Genomic DNA, 17,062 nt, shown 5'->3' on the forward strand with positions numbered 1-17,062 from the left:
CTCTCGAGACAGATCAATGCCAACTCTATCTATCTATCTATCATCTATCTATCTATCTATCTATCTATATCTATCTATCATCTATCTATCATCTATCTATCTATCTATCTATCTATCTATCTATCTATCTATCTATCTATCTATCTATCATCTATCTATCTGTCATCTTTCTATCTATCTATCATCTCTCTCTCTCTCTCTCTCTCTCTCTCTCTCTCTCTCTCTCATCTATCTATCTATCTATCATCTATCTATCTATCATCTATATCTATCTATCTATCTATCTATCTATCTATCTATCTATCTATCTATCATCTGTCTATCTATCTATCTATCTATCTATCTATCTATCTATCTATCATCTATCTATCTATCATCTATATCTATCTATCTATCTATCTATCTATCTATCTATCTATCTATCTGTCTATCTATCTATCTATCTATCTATCTATCTATCTATCATCTATCTATCTATCATCTATATCTATCTATCTATCTATCTATCTATCTATCTATCTATCTATCTATCTATCTATCTACTATCTATCTATCTATCTATCTATCTATCTATCTATCTATCTAATCTGTCATCTATCTATCATCTATCATCTATCTAAAGGTGATGGGCAAAATATAATGAAACAAGTAAAAAAAAAGATAAAAAAACACAAAAGAGAAAAATATAAATTTTAAACAATACAAAATAGACACTCATGGTAGAGCCCTCTTCATCAAGCTGGGAAGACTTGTCATAGCAAAAATGTCTTCGGTTGTTTCTGGAAAGTACACACAGTGGATGTATGTTATATCTTGACATAAATGCTGTTCCAGAGTTGGAGTCTAAAACAACTGAAGAGCACCAGGTTGGCAAATATTTGTTGGCATCAGGAGGCAATGGAGGAATGGTCTGACATATAAGATTACAGATTGTCTCTAAAGATCTGCCTTTTAGATCTCTGGTCAAAAATTCCTTGTGAATACCAAGAACTAACATAGTTGGTCTTTAAGGTGCTACTGGAAGGAATTTTTTTGTTAAGAAAATAGGCGTGATTCAAGGAGGGCATGGTCTGACACATAAGATTACAGATTGTCTCTAAAGATCTGCCTTTTAGATCTCTGGTCAAAAATTCCTTGTGAATGTGAAAGTTTTGATTCTGAAATTGCAGAGGGGCTTGTACAGTGGTACCTCAGTTTTCGAACGTCTCAGAAATTGAACATTTCGGTTTTCAAACGCCGAAAACCTGGAAGTAACTGCTTCGGTTTTCAAACACTTTTCAGAAGTTGAATGTGCCACGTGCAGCAGCATAGCTAGCCGCTCGGGTGCCTGGTGCGGGGCATGTCCTGCAGCTGGGGCGAGCGTCTCTGATCTTGGAGCCTCTTCACCGCCTCCCCTTCAGCTGTAGGGCGGCTGAGGGAGAGGCAGTAGGCAGACACAAGTCCCACGCTGCTATTTCAGGCAGCACGGACCCTGCAGGTGCCTCAGCCACCATGTCACTCCTAAAACGTTTTGTGAGCCCAATTTTTTAAAAACTCATTTTGTCACACACACACCCTCAGTGATGACACCCGGGGCGGGCCGCACCCCCCTTTCCTCCGCCACTGGCCAAGTGGCTTCCATATTGAGTTTTCCATAAGTAAATGCTTCTGCAAGTAAATGCTTTGGTTTTCAAACGTTTCGGAAGTTGAACGGATTACATTCGAAAACCGAGCTACCACTGTATTTTGAAGAGGGTTGGACAACAGAGTTAAGACAACAATATGTTATCTTTCTTTGAAGGTAACAGATTTCCTATATAAGGTTGGGCTCACTCAAGTTTCCTACTGCTGAAATGGCGTTTGATCATATTGCATGATGTTAGCATCCAAAATGCATATGTAAAGGGTTAATTGCAAGAGGTGTGGAACTCTGAGATGTCATACACCTTCTGGCAGTTATGGCAGTTGGTACAGTTATGGCAGTTAGTAGAACAGTCTTAACAGTTAGAGCAGCAGGTATGCTATGTTGTGCCTCTAACCATCTGTCACAGTTTAATCTATGTAAGAAATATTAGCAACTTAAGAAACAGCCCCCTGCACTGTATATTTACTCTGCAGCTGTAAGTACACCAAGTAAAAGTTATTTGCTCCTTAAACTTTAAAAAGAGAGTGTCTTGCGTAGTTTTTATAGGAGGGAAAAGAGAACTAATTAACGGGTCAAACGACCAAGGGCTGACATCTGCATACTCTGCAAATGGGAACTAGAGTCTAATTCCCACACATATGCAGCAAAAGCGTGCTCCTTCCTGCCTCGGCCTGCTTATTTCTGTTGCAGAGTCTTTGCTGGTGAATACGGCAGTCTTTCCTGTCTTCTTTCCACACCAGGGTCTCATTATGGAACTGTCATTGTAACACAGGTGCTATTTGCTCAAAATAGATGCAACCAAACAGAAGGGAGACTTATTCAGCAGAAGAACTGGCTTTATTGGGGAAAAGGGATAATTTAGTTTCAATATGTACCATCCAAGAAGAAGAAGAAAAATGGAAAATTCCTGTCATCATCTTCACTGTTTCCAACAGGCCTCCTTGTTGAACTGAAATCACTTCTGGATTTGATTTGGACTAATCTGACTGCTGAATATTTCTAGTTGCTGAGTATTTTGTAAATGAGACACAATTTAGAAACTTGCACCACCCTGAAGCATTTTGAAAGTTAACAATTTTTAAAAAGTCTGCATGACAGAAAGAAGCTCAAGGCTTGCTTTTGAAAATGGCAAAACACATCAGGGCTGCTTTTCCTAAAACATTGGAAATACTGAACTAACGCACAAGTATGAAAAATTATACTGCAAATGATTGAGGTGCCAATCTTATAATAACTTAGAAAGTAAATGTTATTGAACTCAGTGAGGTTTACTTCTATGCAGACACGTATAAGATAGCACTATATAGGAAACTGGTACACTAATATTTATATTAGTTTGCAGCCTATACCACATTAATCATGCAACATTGGAGGCTGGTATGGTGTGATTTGATTTGTTCTGCTGGAGTTGTTTGTCGCTGACGTCTTTGGATTGGGTTTGGTTTCTATATGTTCAGACCCTCCCAGTGTCCCTATTTCCCAGGGACAGTCGTAGATTTACATAAGCTGTCCCAGTTTCTGATTTGATCCCAGAATGTCTCACTTTTCCTTAGGACATCTCTATTTTCATCAGAGAAATGTTGGAGGGTATGGAGTTATCCAACCCCCAAGCTGTCTGAAGGCAGTACTGTATAGGGAAGTTTTTAAATGTTTACTGTATTATTATATTTATATATATATATTGGAAGCCACGCAGAGTGGCTGGGGCAATCCTGCCAGATGGGTGGGGTATAAATAGTAAATTTATTGTTATGGAATAGAACTTCATAGGAGAATTTCATAGAATTTCATAGGAGAAATGTTGGAGGGTATGTATGTTGTGTCTCTGTTTGTGGGCCTTTGATTTTCAAAAATATGTGGTATTTTCATTTCCATTACTTTCCATTGCCAGGTCTGTAGCTTTCTGTTTTAACCCCCCCCCCCCCAAGATTTCAAAGTGGATTAGAAGTTATTGTGCCTCAATAGTGCCCTTCTATATAGCTTATAGGCTGTGTGGCCATTTTACATTTGCATGCCGGTGCTTTCTTGACCACCTCCAGGGATCAAGTATGAAATTTGCAGATTGTTCATCCAAACCATAGGTGCCAACTCTAAGAGGCTGAGGTGTCCTCAAAGTATGTGGGGACAGGGCTGAGCCCTGCCAGTCTTGAGGACCCAGGCCTTCCCGTAGTGGCAGCGGGCCTTGCTGGACCTCCCCGCAGTGGTGGCAGGTCTCATTGGGTCTCCCCATGGTGGTAGTGGGCCTTGGCATGTCTCATGGCCTCTTCCTGACATGCGTGATATTGCTAGAATATTGTATTTTAAAGTTTATAAAGTCTTTCTAGCCAATGTGGTAAATTAGGGTTGCCATATTTCAAAAAATGAAGATATGGACACAAACGTTATTGAGCTTTTTTCAACATGGACCCTGATTCCGACTGCAATATTCCGGGTGTGTGCAGGCATTTTTTGGGCTACCTATCACGAAATGTCTCTTGGCCCTTTTTCTGAGCAGGACAAGTTGAGGCAGGGAGGTGGCGACAGAGACTCTTGCCTCAGTGCATGGGCATAATGAGGAGGGCATGAGTTCCAATTCACTGCTCCTGTCACCAGAGACAGTGGACTCCTTCTGGCTCATTATTGGGGAAGGAAATATGTTAGACGAATAGACAACATTAACCACAAGCAGGTAGATTCTCTAGACTGAGGGAATGCTAAAGAGACAAGCCACTGCTCCGTATAAAAATGTGATCTGCTTTTTCAACAGGTGGAACTTCTGTGAGAAAGTTGCGAGTGGAGTGGGGGCAAATGTGCTGCCCAAGCTTTTTTGGTGTTTTTCCTAGAGCAGTTCCACAAGCTGAAGAGACAAATCTCTTTTTAAAACTGATCAGTGGCTTGCCTCTTGGGCAAGAGGACCCTCTGTGGCAAAAAAAAACCTAAAGAGAAAGCTCCGGCAGTGGTTATCTTTGGCACATGCACAGAGCCTCATCATCGCATAAGCTCAGAGGGCAGGCCAATACCCTTTCAAAGACAATATCCTTATACAAAATTGTGAAAACCACAGAAGGGCACTATCAGTCGAGAAGCTGGGATTAAGGAATGAGTCCTTCCCTGGGAGTTTCTCAAACGCTACCCCGCCTCCCTGCCCCAGGTGGCTCATGCAGAGTATCTTGTGGCCTACTGTAAGTTGGGGGGTGAGAACGCAAGCATATTCCTGCTGTGTAATGAAAGGAAAAGACAACCAGTGAGTGGCTATACATATGTATACACACTGAGGTTATGCCACTCGCTGGGGTGCCTGTCCCAAACCTAGTTCTGGCTATGCCTGAATGGTTGCATTCCTTTCCCTTCCCCTCCTCTTGCTTTTCCTTTGCTACACTACTGGTGGTCTGCTGGACTATGTGCAGATGTTTCTCCCATGCTATTTCATGCTTACTTTAAAGTGGCTGTTTAGTAGGGGAATAGAGAATCAACACGTGGGGGACCATCTGCTCCGATGGTGTTCCTAAGCAAACAGCAGATAGCCCTGCCACTGTCTTTGATCCCATATCGCTGCTTTTGGCTTAAGTTTCAGGCTGCTGAGCAAAGGTGCATGTGAGCTTGTGCTTTCTGCCCTTTCTTTCACAGTAGCAGTACTTACAGATGTTTGCTCTGGGACTTTCTTTTCCAGTCTGTTTCTCCTGTCACTCTGACTGTGACTGGAGGACTTGATTTCCTGGCTTTTCTCTCTCTCCTCTGTGAAGCCAAGATGCTTCTTCCAGTCAGTGACTCATTTCTCAGCTGTTCTGGTGTTTGTGCTTTATTTGTGTACCCTCAAATGTACAACCCTACATTTGGTTTCTCCTTTCAGAGAAGGCCAGGCTCAGCCCTGAATGTTATAATCCTTTCCAAATCAGGTGTCACACCAAAAAGAAGAAAATTCAATATTTGTGTTGTTAAAGACAACATAGAAAGAATTGTTCTAAGCACCAAGGACAGGCAGCGGCACACTACATAAAAATGGCATTTAAATGGCATTTGGGTGCTTGCATTTTGGTTGTATTCAGGACCATGAAATTCTTATTTGTTTAACATGACAGAGCATTTGTCTCTGGAGGACAAATATTGAGGACAAATATTGAGACTGCCCCCTCATGAATCACAGACAATGCTCAGGGAGAAAGCAGGAATTGCCTTTTTATATTCTGTCAATTGATAAGTATGCCTGGGCTTTTGGAAGGGAATTTTGATTTTTAGTAATTGTTGTAATTTTGCTTTTTAAAGTGTGCTAAGAACTTATGTATGGGTTAAATAAAATATGTTAAATATTAAATACATTGTAAATCACCTGTAGACCTTTTAGTGTTACAAGTGACCAATAAGTTGGATAAATAATAATAATTGAAACTACTCTAGTGGTATCAATGATAGTGGTTAGGGCCAGGCAGAGAACTGGAATGAAAGGGAGCTGAAATATTTGCATCAGTTGCATTTGTTTATTTATTAGTTTCTTTAGTTTGTTTTATAAATAAAAATAATACCTTTATGACTGAGTATGAGTATGTGTGTATGTATATTGTCAGGGAACTGCCATCAGGGAGTCAGGTGGTGGAAGGGCTCAAGGAGGCTAGGAGACCTTCAGATGCGGAGGAAGGAACCAGTAGGGGGAGAGGGAGAGTTCCTGCAGAAGCTCAATCGGAGGAATGGCTCCAAGATGTTTCCAGTGAGAACAGCGGGGAGGGCTCAGGACCTCCGCTGGGGACGCCCACTCCGCGCAGGAAACTGTCACGCAGAGAATCCAGAAGGAGAGTTTCCGTCAAGGAACTCTTATGTTGGCGTGAATTCCGGAAGCGCCCACTGACGGATTCTGCCAGCGATTGAGGTAGCCATGCACCCATGGCTCCGCGGACTGGGAGAGCTTAGGAACTGATGGTAAAGCTTGGAGGGCTTAAACGCTTACGCACGAGCAGCCCCCTTATCCCATTACATATATATATATATATATATATATATATATATATATATATATATATTTGCTTTCGTAGATTTTCACGGGTACAGGAATGCAGGTTTTGGTGTCCTCGGGTGTCTTCCCGTGTAAAAGTTGGGGTGTCTAGGCGACGTTTCGACGAGGTCTCACTCGTCATCTTCAGGCTGGTGCTTTCGGCTTCTTGTTACTGGAACAGAGCGGGATCTCAATGTTTGAGTTCCTATAAATACTGAAGCCAATCCATGGTGGCACCTCCGGATGCTGCACCCCCCTGCAATCCCTACACAGATCTGGCTGACACAAGCCACAAAACCACAGCTCGCCCCTATACACGAAGCCAAGCCAAAGCACAACTAAGTGCAATACAGCCATCTTCTCAGGAAAACTCTTCACAAAGTTCAAGAGGTCAAGACACAAAGACTTTAGCAACTAATCCACACCTAATGACCCACCTAAGTGGTACTCAGGATATCACTCAAGAAATCACTCAAGGTATCTCTCAAGTAATTAAGGAACAAAAGAAGAAAAGGCACACTAGCCTGGGAACTTCCTCTCTGCCCAGAACATTGGAGGCTAGACACCACACCCCCTCTACAGTATTTATAGGAACTCAAACATTGAGATCCCGCTCTGTTCCAGTAACAAGAAGCCGAAAGCACCAGCCTGAAGATGACGAGTGAGACCTCGTCGAAACGTCGCCTAGACACCCCAACTTTTACACGGGAAGACACCCGAGGACACCAAAACCTGCATATATATATATATATATATATTTGCTTTCGTAGATTTTCACGGGTACAGGAATGCAGGTTTTGGTGTCCTCGGGTGTCTTCCCGTGTAAAAGTATATATGCTGCATGTGCCTATGCTTGAGAATACCACACTGAACTCACTAGGACTTATTTCTTTGTAAACCTACATAGGATCATTCCGCAGATCCCATGTTCATTCCGGAGCTCTACATGAAACCAATTCTTATATGTAAGAATTCTGTTTGCTGTCTTAATATCTTTGAAAGAGATGAATAAATAGAATGTTTTGGTGTGTGTGTTTTTCTACAGACAATTGGAAATTACTGTGCTGCTGTTCTATTTTCCAGATGTGGAAAACAGCTTGTCTTTCTCTTTCCTGTTTTAAAGAGGCTAGTCTAGCTGAATTTGTTTCAGATGGCAATGAAATTAGAGGCACACATGGAACTGGGAATGTTCATTTTTGCATTACCCTACTAATTAATTAGGAGTGATGAAAAATCACTGCAGAAGTCTTCACTAGGCTTTTTAATCAAGTTAAATCCAGACACAGTATTGCTGCTTTTAGACATCTTAGCTTGAGCTACTTTATGGAGTCCATTTGGTTTGCACCTCAACCTAAGTATTGCATGAAATAATGTATTTTGTTGGAACTGTACAGTTGTGCATGAACATGTACAACTTAAAACTTTGCGACTGATTAATCCTACAAAAGATGAAATCTTCCCTAGTTCAATTCCATAATGGAAGCTAGGCCTGCAGCAGCAGCCGTGAACCAAGCTTTAGAACTGGTTCTTTCCTTTCCCCAGTAATTTGTAACCTCTGCACTGCCACTCCTTCCCATTCTGCTAAGTAATGTGAGAAACCCCAGACCACATTTCCTGTCAAGCGAAAACATTCAAGGAGGGCATGGAGCAAGGGAGTCCTGATAGCCCCCCAGAGAAACTGGTTGTGGAGTGGGGGGGGGGGGCAGTCAGTCCCCAGGCATGAAATTCTCCATCCTTAGACTCTGGCCAATGTGTGTGCATTCTGCTCAGTGATGTCACTTTATCTGTATCAAAAAGCTATGGAAAAGCATAATAATAATAATAATAATAATAATAATAATAATAATAATAATATTTATTTATTTATACCCTGCCTTCCCCTGCCAGAACCGGGCTCAGGGCGGCTAACACCAATAAAATTACAATAAAACGAAATAGAAAAAAAAGAAGTTAATTAAAATACGGGTAGTACCCCATAAATCAAAACCATAAGGGGAGGGAAACATAAGGGTCAGACTGAGTCCAAACCAAAGGCCAGGCGGAACAGCTCCGTCTTGCAGGCCCTGCGGAAAGATGTCAAATCCTGCAGGGACCTGGTCTCTTGTGACAGAGTGTTCCACCAAGTCGGGGCCAGTACTGAAAAGGCCCTGGCCCTAGTTGAAACCAATCTAACCACATTGTGGCTTGGGACCTCCAAAGTATTGTTATTTGTGGAACTTAAGGTCCTCTGCGGGGCATACCAGGAGAGGCGGTCCCATAGGTATGAGGGTCCTAGGCCGCATAGGGCTTTAAAGGTCAAAACCAGCACCTTAAACCTGACCCTGTACTCCACCGGTACCTTTTTTCAATCCCAGGCTTGTGGGAGCAAACTCTGATTAGAGAAATGTACATGCACTCTACATGCACTCTTATTAGCTCCTTTGCTTCAAGTCCAGATCATGATACATTAACACAGAATTCAGACTTCTCTTTCTGACTTAACTACATCCCTGAAGTTGCCATGTTTCTGTGACTACCTAACTCACTTCTCTGCTGTGGATTGTGACCATTTTGTATGGCCTTCTTTCACACAGAGAGAACGGCATTGCATGGAAAACTGTGTTGTTTGTCTGGGTCAGTCCCCACTGATAAATAATTTTATAAAACTTTCCCTTAAGTTTAGTACATACTGAATATATTAGTGATGTGCTTTCCATCAACCCACTGCTTTCCCAAGACAGTGTATCTACAGGCTTTTTCCACTTGCTTTGTAAAGAAGGGCATATAAAACTGCAAAATTAACTTTCCCCCCTTTGAAATATCTTGTGAAATCATCTGCTTAATGGCTAGTTTAGCATCGCCAGGTTTTCAGGGCAGTTGACAAATTGTGCAGTTTTAATGCATGGGAATAATGGAGCTTATGGGGCATAAACCTACTGGTTGTAAATCCTCCTTTGATCTTTTGGTGGTTTGTTAGGGTTTTAGGGGGCATTTAATTTAATCGTTTAATTTTCGTCTAAGAAAACAAAAGAAAATGAGCCAATACTGAGGAAGAGGGAGTAATACAATTTTACCATTTTTACCATTGATAAAAACAAAATGTAGCAGCAGCCATAGCTCTGCTCTGTCCACTGCTGATTTCAAAAGAGCAACAGTTTGCATCCACTACATCAGTAGTTATATGTAATTTCATTATACAGTATCATGAATTGTTTAAGAAAGGCAATCGCAAAGCCTTTCATGGTGCAATACAGTGGTACCTCGGGTTACAGACGCTTCAGGTTACAGACCCTACTAACCCAGAAATAGTACCTCGGGTTAAGAACTTTGCTTCAGGATAAGAACAGAAATTGTGCTCCGGCGGCACGGTGGCAGCGGGAGGCCCCATTAGCTAAAGTGGTACCTCAGGTTAAGAACAGTTTCAGGTTAAGAACGGACCTCCAGAACAAATTAAGTTCTTAATCCGAGGTACCACTGTAGTGTTGTTTCCTTGTTGTTTTAATAACAAAATAGTGAAGTATATTTAGCGTTTTGCTTTAGTGTGAGGACATGATTTCAGCTTTGATGCTAGTATTTATTAGAATTCATATCCACCCATTAAAATCCATTAAAAATTACATTCAGGAGAATAGGGTGGGTTCGGGTTAATGTTTAGAGTATTTTCTCTGTAACATTTAGAGTATTGCTTCTGCATGAAATGAAATAGGATAGCCTTGCATGGACTCTCTCTCTCTCTCTCTCTCTCTCTCTCTCTCTCTCTCTCTCTTTGTGTGTGTGTTCCTTTCCCTTTAGGAGTTTCATGGAAAGCAGGCTCTCACCAACTGCATTTTTCCTCATCTCAGTACCTCAGTGACACAACTGATTTCCCCTTCCTTTTAGATTTTAACAGAAGAGGACCTAGAAGCACCATCTGGTATTCTAAGAGGCCACGTGTACTGTAAGCTTTATTTACAGATGTACAGCAAAATGCTATCTTCTTTTTAAAATGTATTGTACTTTGCTTTCTAGAAGGCAAACTCACCCTGTAGTGGTAAACATGCTGGCATCAGGTCTCTCTGCTGGTGCTATGTGGAAAAGATAACAGCCTGGGAGGCTTTAAATCCTCATATTGTTGTGGCTTCTTAGTTTTGTCAGGTGCTGTGACTTGGTCCTAACACTGAGCTTAGGAGACAAAACAGTTGGAAACCTGGTGAATGGCACCAAGGGTCAGTGAAATTTACTATGGGCAGCTGCTGCTTCAAAGCAACTCTCTGTGCAGAAGCCTATTAAGAAGTAGTAGGTTACTTTCCTGCAGTTTCCCTTAGCATGATGGATGATGTTCTGAAAAGCGAAAGGACTTCCTGTGCCATGGAGGTTGCTTGTGTGTGTTAGATGGTGAGGGCAAGACATTCTTTATTTAGTTAAGTTACCAAATAATTAATGCTACTAGGCTGTTCAGCACTGCCATTTTTGTTCAGATCAATTTGTGTACAATAACATTGCCTCTAGCTCCTGAACAGTATTTTCATATTTGTAATCTGTAATAGGGTTCTTTGAATTAGTAATAGAATAAAGTCAGTGTATAACACATCAGTATCAAGAGTCGTCAGATATTTGGCTCCTGCTATAGTTATACTCAGTGGTATTTTTCTAGCAAAATTGGTGCCGGGACACACCATGAATGCTTTTCTCGTTCTCTTAGCATGGCAATGGCGCCCACGTGAGAGTGCTGGAACTGAGTTCTGGTGAGTTTTAGCTGAAAAAAAGTCCTGTTTATACTGCACATTGGAGTCTTATTCTAGAACTGAGATTCCCAAATTGTGAGTCTGGATTTTTGTTTGTTTATTGTTTTCACAGTGGAATTTTTTTTGGGGGGGTGTCCCACATGCCCCTCTTCACATTTCATGTTGGATTTGCATATGGGAGATCTGGGTTCAAAACCCAGTTCTACCTTGAAACACACTGGATTATCTGCTTGACAGGATTGCTGAGCAAATAAAATTAACCATAAATCTAGAGGGGATAGCGTACCCTCTAATATTTCAAAGATTTAGACTGCAGTCCTAGATATACCTGGCTGGGAATAAGTTCCATCAGACGTAGTGCTAACAAAGTAGTTCTGTTAGTGCAAGGATTTCTGCTTGCGCAGTGGAACACCCCCCCCTCTCCCTGCACACCCCTAACTTTGTTTTAGGGTTCCCCAAGCCTTCTAGCAAGGCACGGGGCACATGCAGGTAGTTGAGAAGGGGAAGGTTCTGTTGTGGTAATCCCTGTGCTGACAGGGCAGGTTAGAAGAATGCAGCCCAATGATTCATAGAAGCAGACATACATAGGATTGTGCTCTTTGGCTACAGTCTTATATATACCATAAAGCTAATACTGCACCCAATCTGGGGAAGCCCCACTGAACTTCTGCTTAGATAAGACACGTATTGTGTTGCCATCTTCTAAAGATGCTCTTCACATTTCCTGACTCTAATAGAGCTGGCTCTGGAGACAGTAGCTGCAACTCTGAAAGCTTGACTTGAGCAGAGAGGCATACTAGAGTTCTCTTGTTTAATCTGTGCAAGGAGAGTCTCCTCACAGGTTAATAAATAAATAATTTTTTTAAAAAAAATTATCTCCCGCCCTCCCCAGCCGAAGCTGCGAGCTGCGCTCAGAGTGGCTAACAACAGTTAGAACTTATGGGGGAACTAAGCCTACCGGGGGAGGCAGGGGGCTGAGGTCCCACCTGTTATATACTGAAGTTCTCACCCTGGGCCAGCAGGGGAATACTGTAGATAGTTTTCACTCAGGTCCACATATGCAAATAAGAAATTGAAAGTGACGTTCAGTGATTGGATAGTTACAGAAAGTTGTTACTGTTGCGTTGTAGTGGAGCTCTATATAAGTAGGCTGGCTGAACCCTTCAGTTCAGTTCTGTTCTGGCCTGTGAATAAACAAGAGCTGTCTGAAGAATCGCTGAGTCGTCTGATATGTTCACCCACAATCTAATACCACCCAAATTTTCAAGGAGGGGGATCGGCCCCCTCAATACTCTGTAGCCACAACGGGCCCTGTTGGGGATACCCACGGCCACAGCAGGCCTCATTTGGCCTTCCCGAGGCTGCAACAGGCCCTGTGGGGCCTCCTCCAACCTTGTGATGTCACACGTGCGGTGCACATGTGACATCACAATTGTGTGTCCCCCAAGTTGAGCGGAACCTAGCTTATGTGCGCCATGGCCAATTCTTTTCCCCGCTTTAGACCTGTTCATTGCTCTCTGCTGCTACATGAGGCAGCAGGGAGCACCTCTCCTGTCTTGCAGCACAAAGCCAATATCTGTGGCCCCTGTTAGCCTTGGGGAGGCCCTGGCCCAGAAGCAGGATTTTGCCTCAAGGATGCTCCCAAGCCATAGAGGTCCATAGTTTCTCTCTCCTACCTTCTGTTCAGCATGCCCTTGTGCATACCACCCACTTTGTTAATAGGGAAAGTGGTCAGAGCATATCCAGATGGTTCAAAAAGGTTATCGGTCACTCCACCAATGCTTAGTTTCTCAGAAAACATATTCCACTCCTCTCATGGTGCTTCTGCAGTTGTGGAGATTATCCCCCACCCCACCTATTTTCATTTTGTTCTCCCAACATGAACATATTATAAAGATCACACGTAACGTACATTCAGTGCCCAGAAAGAGTACAGAGGCCACCGGTTGTTTCTCTCCCTACCAGCCTCATGAACATAGGTAAAATCCTTTTGAGGAACCATATCAAGTGCTAAGTAACTGGACACCACCATGCGTCAAAGTTTTACAGCTCCAGCTGTACAGCATGTACATGAAGGGAAAGAAGTATGCAACAAGTCTCCTGTCTCCCTTCATCCTCTTGCAGAGTTCCCCACCACATATGCACGTTGTGCGTTCTTCCGCCCACATAAGGCAGGGTAATATCCGGCCCCAAGTGAAGAAATACTGACAATAAAACTGCAGCACAAATGTTCCAAGAATAGTGTCCAAATAACCAGATTTAGTACATCTATTCGTATCAGTTTAGGAAAGCAGCATAGGAACTCTGTTTACAGGTTTTTCTTGTCCTAAAACTGCTTGCAGGTGCTTCCTTCTTGTACAACACATAGATGCCAGAGAATAGTTTTCTGGGATCTTTTTGAGGCAGTTTACTTATGGAAATCAGTCAGTGGTTAGCATATACTGTAGATGATATTCTACCTCATCTACTGTTGTTATATTTCCCCCCACAAGTCTGCATTTAAAACTGAATTTTCCCTCTGTAGGTCTGTTAGCAACTGATCAAGCCTTAATATCTATTATTATGCATTGACTTACTGTTCCTAGGTAGAATATCTAAATCCTGTTTAGGCCAGTTCTCCTCTGAAGTAAAGTTTCTCATGTTTTATGTTTTTAGAAATGCTGCAAGCCGCCCAGAGTGGCTGGGGAAAGTTCTTTGCTATTCAAATTATTAATGAATTAAAATATTGATTTACATTAAAACGTGGATTGGATATGAGTTTTGCTGACTAGATGGGCAACACAACCTAAATTGTGTTGAGATCAACACAGATTGATACAAGACTATGTGCATGATATTGCCACATTTTCCAGAGAATGAACCTATACTTGTTTGAATATGCTATTCCACTGACTAAAAAGAAAATCTAGTTTGATGGCAGCTTAAATTTAGGCATTTTAAAAACAGATCAGTTTGCAGCTCTATTGACTAGGATTCAGTATGCACCAAACTGCAAATATGTTCCATGAAACTAATTAGACTTGGATTTGGTCAATATCTGTGGAGGAATCCCCATCTATTTATTGAATTTCTATACCACCTTTCACCCAAGGATCACAGGGCAGTTTACAATATAAAAACTATGCTTCTTTTCTGATGCAACATTTTAAAAAAGATACAGATAAATTGAAAACGATTCAATAAAGAGCAGCAAAGAAGAAAAGGGATAAAATAGATTGTTGAATAGGGAAATCTTAAATAAAATGGGCATGTTTGCCTTTAGCAATATAATTTGGTCTTGACAGTCTTCAAGTATTATAAAACCATCTAGGAAAAAAATTTCTGCAACCGCTGGCAACAGATTATGGGACAAATTACGACAGTTTTCAAATTGAGTTAGCATCAGCAGTTGAAAACCCATTGGCTGATAGAGCAAATTGGAAAGTGTAGAGCCATTTTCTTTGGGATTTTTAAAAATAATAGTCTGGACAAACAATTAGGAAAGATGGTTACAGTTGAGTGGCCCCTACCTCAGTAAAGGGGTGAACCAGGATTCTGTGCAATAAACATTCTTATTACCCCCACCCCCAAATCTCTTGAATGGCCATTACAACTCCAGACCACAAATTCTAAATGTAGCCAGCATATATGAATTTCAGCAACAGATTCCTTGGATCTTGTACAGGGGGGGGGGTGGCGGGAGAGTTTTATTCTCCTTATGGTAGTTAGTCATTCCAGTCCTGTTTATTTATGTCTTTGCTGGCTTTTTTTCCTCCCCTTGACCCTAGGTCCAGAAGCAACTTCAGGGTCCTGCCAGTGAAGCTGTATGTTATTCCTGGCTGGGTGAGCTGGGGAAAGTGTCAAAGAGAATACTTCTCTTGTACCCTGCATGTGTCAGAGAGAGGCAAGGAGAGGTAGTGAACATCTGCCCATTTTTGGCTTTGCTCTATTGAAAACAATAGAGGGGGAAGGAGGGAGAAAACCCTTGTTTTGCTGCCAAGACCAGGATCTGATGAATATGTAGCATCTAAAAAAGCTACTGGGGATTCCAAATTTTACTTTAAGAACTTGAGCTTTTTTTGTAGCAATGTTAGAAGCCAAACAGGACATGTGTGACTCTCTGTAAATCATTTATCTTAGCAACAAGTAAAACTCCATTTCTAATGCCCTGCTTTTAGAGGAGTAGATAAGTGTTTGATTTGGTATTCCATTCTCCTCATTGGCTGTGAGCATCATGGATATGGGACAGATGACTGAGATGCTGTCATAACCAGTTTTGTTCATTTTTTTTAAGCAGGTGCTGGCACTGCTAACAGGAAGGGTCAGATGGGGACAGCTGAGAAGTTACACTAAAAAAAGAAGGTTCCTGATGTGGAAAACGTTGAGGACAGTTTAGCTGCTGTGAGACTCTGCATCAGCTCCATTTGCGAGATTTGCAGGCTAGCTCTCAGGTTTTCTCTAGTGATTAGAGTGTTGGATTTAGACCAAGGAGACATTCTGGATTCAAGTCCCTGCACAGTTGTGAACTTCACTGGGTGACCTTGCACCCCTTCAGTTTGCACTCCTTCAGTTATCCATGTGCACCCCACAAATTGACTTTAGGGGTCCCACCAACTCTCTGGAGCAGATTTGACTACAGTGCAGAGAGGTTTGCCTTTTTATAAAGCTATTGTCTCATTTAGAAGTAAAGACTTGTAAAGATAACAATTCCTTCAGATTTTGTTTTTTTCTTACTGCTCAAACGAAAACAAAAACAAGTTGAACTTCTTAAAGCCAGACAGATCCACCTCAGTGTAGGAAAGCTAGCCAAATCTCATTTCCAAAACATATGGTTTGCCTGCTTCTCTTTGTTCAGTAAAATTCCATATCTGCAGTGTTTCCTACTTCTTGCCAAAGGATATCTAGGCTTGACTTCAAACACCCATGGGTAGAAGTCAATGAAAGACTTGACCTTCATTATTATTATTATTGTGGTTAGTAGCTAAGCTGACTTTGAAACTTCTAAAAGCATATAGAATAACCTGATGTGCAAATGAAATCTTCCAAAATCAGAACTGGCAGCTATAATTTTCATGGGCATCTGTCAAATAAACCTGAGTTCCCAACCCAAAAAATAATTTGTTCAGGTTTATTTTGCTTATGAGTACTTCTAAGGTGGCCTTGAGTCCTGTATTTGAAAGGTTATCCATTGCAGATTTAAAGTTAAAGAACCTTGAGAAGGGAGAATTGTTGCCCATTCACAGTTGACATCTAGACAGCAGCATATGGGTCAACAGGCCACAGCCTTTCCTATTATGGTGAGATGTGTTTCTAGTTGAATTAATAGTATTGTTATTTTTATAAATTTGCATCCAAAGTCTTATCTGCATTTTTATTTTTGCAAATCTGTGTCACCATTTGTCTTCTTTTGATGTTCTACTTCCTCTTTTTATGATACCACCCTAATAAATTTTCATTCGACTTCTGAACCTATATATTTAATGGTCAATTAATATCAGCCACTAGACTATTTCTTGATTATTAAATTATTGGATAAGTGGTTTACATAAAAACAATGGCATACAATAAAATTTCCTTAATAAATAGATAAAACAAACACAACTGTACCAATAAAACTGAGTGGTGTACAAATCAAAAAATTAAAAAATTAAGAGTCAAAGTCAATGAGAGCATGGTAAACATAGAAGTCTCTGTCTCACAAATAAGCTATAATAAAGTTTTTCTGGTGATAATTGGAAGTGTGTAACAATCAAGTTCCATTATTAGCACCTCAGAAGCCAACCAATCCACACA

The 17,062-nt window shown here is 41.3% G+C and overlaps 1 protein-coding gene and 1 long non-coding RNA gene across 5 annotated transcripts in view; both read left to right on the forward strand.

The window, feature by feature from the left end:
• SLC25A21 (solute carrier family 25 member 21) overlaps positions 1–17,062 on the forward strand; it is a 281,862-nt gene that overhangs the window by 93,928 nt on the left and 170,872 nt on the right. The gene's annotated exons all lie outside the window — the stretch shown is intronic.
• The window catches only part of LOC310846066, a 19,842-nt gene continuing 4,887 nt past the window's right edge, over positions 2,108–17,062 (forward strand). Inside the window, exon 1 of the long non-coding RNA XR_014565116.1 lies at positions 2,108–2,810. This is a non-coding gene — a long non-coding RNA (uncharacterized lncRNA). The remainder of the gene's footprint in view (positions 2,811–17,062) is intronic.

The sequence above is a fragment of the Podarcis gaigeae genome, assembly GCF_964106915.1.
Source record: "Podarcis gaigeae genome assembly, chromosome: 1".
NCBI classification, from domain to species: Eukaryota; Metazoa; Chordata; class Lepidosauria; order Squamata; family Lacertidae; genus Podarcis; species Podarcis gaigeae.